The sequence below is a fragment of the Arachis duranensis genome, chromosome 8 (assembly GCF_000817695.3).
Source record: "Arachis duranensis cultivar V14167 chromosome 8, aradu.V14167.gnm2.J7QH, whole genome shotgun sequence".
Taxonomy (NCBI): Eukaryota; Viridiplantae; Streptophyta; class Magnoliopsida; order Fabales; family Fabaceae; genus Arachis; species Arachis duranensis.
Genome location: NC_029779.3, coordinates 18,899,811 through 18,903,715, shown reverse-complemented (window position 1 = coordinate 18,903,715; position 3,905 = coordinate 18,899,811).

Sequence of the window (3,905 nt, the reverse complement as noted above, 5' to 3'; positions counted from 1 at the left end):
AGGTCTAGGCATGGCCGAATGGCCAGCCTCCCAATGATCTAAGATAGCATAAAATGAAGATAGCTACCCAGATATGATCTAGAGATCTAAAGTGATCAAAAAGATGAAAATACAATAGTAAAAGGTCCTACTTATAGAGAACTAGTAGCCTAGGGTTTACAGAGATGAGTAAATGACATAAAAATCCACTTCCGGGCCCACTTGGTGTGTGCTTAGGCTGAGCATTGAAGCAATTTCGTGTGGAGACTCTTCTTGGAGTTAAACGCCAGCTTTGGTGCCAGTTTGGGCGTTTAACTCCCATCCTTGTGCCAGTTCCGGCGTTTAACGCTGGGAATTCTGATGGTGACTTTGAACGCTGGTTTGGGCCATCAAATCTTGGACAAAGTATGGACTATCATATATTGCTGGAAAGCCCAGGACGTCTACTTTCCAACGCCGTTGAGATCGCGCCAATTGGACTTTTGTAGCTCCAGAAAATCCACTTCGAGTGCAGGGAAGTCAGAATCCAACAGCATCTGCAGTCCTTTTTAGTCTCTGAATCAGATTTTTGCTCAGGTCCCTCAATTTCAGCCAGAAAATACCTGAAATCACAGAAAAATACACAAACTCATAGTAAAGTCCAGAAAAGTGAATTTTAACTAAAAACTAATAAAAATATACTAAAAACTAACTCAATCCTACTAGAAACATACTAAAAACAATGCCAAAAAGCGTACAAATTATCCGCTCATCAGTCCATGTATGGTTAATTGTACTATTGGTGGTATGATATTTTCTGACTGCATGTGTGATTTAGGAGCATGTGTTAGTATAATGCCTTTGTCTATATACGATGTTTTGAGACTCCCTCCCTTAAAAAGGTCGGCAGCTCATTTTGTGTTAGCAGATAAAAGTATTATTACAGTGGCTGGAGTTGCTGAAGATGTATTAGTGGGTATTAAGAGACTCACATTCCCCATTGATTTTTATATCCTGGAGATACCTCAAAATGACTCAGAGAAGCCATCATCAATCCTACTCAAATGACCTTTCCTGAAGACCTCGAAGTTCAAATTGGATGCTTTTTCAGGAACATACTCTTTTGAAATAGACGGCAGAGTAGTAAGCTTCAATCTGAATGGAGTTATGAAGCACCCTCTAGAAGATCATTCTATCCTCCAGTGTGACATCATAGATGAAACCGTAGCTGAAGTTCACCAGGAGGAGTTCGAAGAGAAGTACATAGGACAAGGTCCGAGTGTGGGGACACTTTCTGAGGACAATGAAAGTACTTTACCATTGCAACCAGCTCCAGACAATCTAGAGCCTGACCATGAGCAGAAGTTAGAATTGAAACCCCTCCTTCCACACCTCAAATATGCTTACCTCGAGGACAAGCAGAAGTTTCCAGTTATCATTGCACGGGAACTCACTTCTCAACAAGAAGAGGAGTTACTTAGTGTGCTGAGGAGGCACAAGAAGGCAATTGGGTGGAGTTTGGCAGACATAGTAGGCATCAACCCTCAAGTTTGTGAGCACAGAATATTTTTAGAAGAGGGAGCAAGACCTGTTCGTCAACCCCAAAGAATACTAAACCCCACTATCTTAGAGGTTGTCAAGAAGGAAGTGACCAGACTACTAGAGGTAGATATCATCTACCCCATCTCAGACAGTGAATGGGTGAGCCCAATACAAGTGGTGCCCAAGAAGTCTGGAGTCACTACAGTGAAGAATGAGCATGGAGAGCTCATAGCAACCAGAGTACAGAACGCCTAGAGGGTCTGCATTGATTACAGGCGTCTCAACCAAGCCACTCGTAAGGATCACTATCCTCTTCCATTCATTGATCAAATGCTGGATCGCCTGTCAGGTAAATCACATTATTGCTTTTTAGATGGTTACACAAGCTATTTCCATATTCATATAGCTCCTGAAGATCAGGAAAAGACTACTTTTACATGTCCTTTTGGGACTTATGCCTATAAGAGAATGCCATTTGGCTTGTGCAATGCACCAGCTACTTTCCAAAGGTGCATGATGAGGCTTTTCTCTGACCTTCTTAAGGATTGTATGGAGGTTTTTATGGATGATTTTAGCGTTTATGGTGATTCCTTTAGCCTTTGCTTGGATAGTTTATCTAGTGTACTAGATAGATGTGTCAGTACAAACCTTGTATTGAATTTTGAAAAATGTCACTTTATGGTAAGACAAGGGATTGTACTAGGACATGTTGTGTCTAATACTGGCTTTTCTGTAGATCGAGCAAAGGTGGATGTTATTTCTAGTTTGTCTTACCCCTCCTCTGTGAGGGAAGTCCATTCGTTCCTTGGCCATGCAGGTTTTTACCAGAGATTCATTAAGGACTTTAGTAAGGTAGCACTTCCCTTATCCAGATTACTGCAGAAAGATATCAAGTTTGAGTTCAGTGAGGATTGCAAATAAGCGTTTGATAAGCTGAAGACCGCCCTGACTCAAGCTCCAATTGTGAGAGGACCTGACTGGAGCCAGCCATTCAAAATCATGTGCAACGCTTCCAACCATGCTGTAGGAGCAGCGCTGGCTCAACGTGAAGGTAAGGATCCTTTTGTCATTGCTTATGCATCTAAGACTTTAGACGCTACTCAGTCTAACTACACTACTACTGAGAAAGAGCTTCTTGCTATTGTTTTTGCTTTGGAAAAATTCTGAGCCTATTTACTTGGTACTAAAGTAGTAGTGTATTCAGACCATGTAGCTCTAAAGTATTTATTAGCTAAAAAGGAATCCAAACCAAGGCTTATACGTTGGATACTGCTACTACAAGAATTTGATTTAGAAATAAAGGATAGGAGTGGTAACCAGAATCTAGTGGCAGACCACTTGAGCCGCCTTGAGCACATTAAAGATTACTCCACTCCTATAGCTGATAATTTCCCATTTGATAACCTACAAGCAGTATCTGAGGTAGTCCCTTGGTATGCACCTGTCGCTAATTATCTAGTTAGCCGCACTTTTCCTCCAAACTTTACTAAGCATCAAAGAGACAAGCTGAAAAGCGAGTCTAAATATTATATATGGGATGACCCATATTTATGGAGATGTGGTGCTGGCCAGGTAATTAGAAAGGTGTGTGCCTCAATCAAAATTCCAGTCCATTTTAGAGGCTTGTCACTCATCTAAGAGTGGAGGACATTTTGGCCTTCAAAGAACAGCTAGAAAAATCTTAAACTGTGGATTCTGGTGGCCTACTCTTTTTAAAGACGCTGCTGAATTTTGTAAATCATGTTTCCCATGCCAAAAATTTGGTAATATATCCAAGAGGGATGAAATGCCTCAACAAATTATGCTTTTCTGTGAAATTTTTTATGTTTGGGGCATTGACTTCATGGGTCCATTTCCAAATTCTAATGGTCATTTTTATATATTGTTAGCTTTTGATTATGTTTCTAAATGGGTGGAAGCAATTTCTACCCGCACCGATGATGCTAACACTATTGTTTCCTTTGTTAGAAACCACATCATTTATCGCTTTAGATCACCATGAGCAATCGTGAGCGATCAAGGCACCCATTTTTGTAATAGGAGACTAACAAGATTATTGAAAAAGCATAGGATCATTCATAAAGTAGCAACAACCTACCATTCTCAGACTAATGGGCAAGCCGAGGTGTCTAACAAAGAGATAAAATGCATATTGCAGAAGATAGTTGGTGCACGAAATTGCAATCACACTTTTGCAACTCCGCACAACTAACCAGCAAGTGCACTGGGTCGTCCAAGTAATACCTTGCGTGAGCAAGGGTCGATCCCACGGAGATTGTCGGCTTGAAGCAAGCTATGGTTATCTTGTAAATCTTAGTCAGGATATCAGAAATTATCAGGGTTGATTGTGAAAAGCAAAAGAACATGAAATAAGTACTTGTTTTGCAGTAATGGAGAATAGGTTG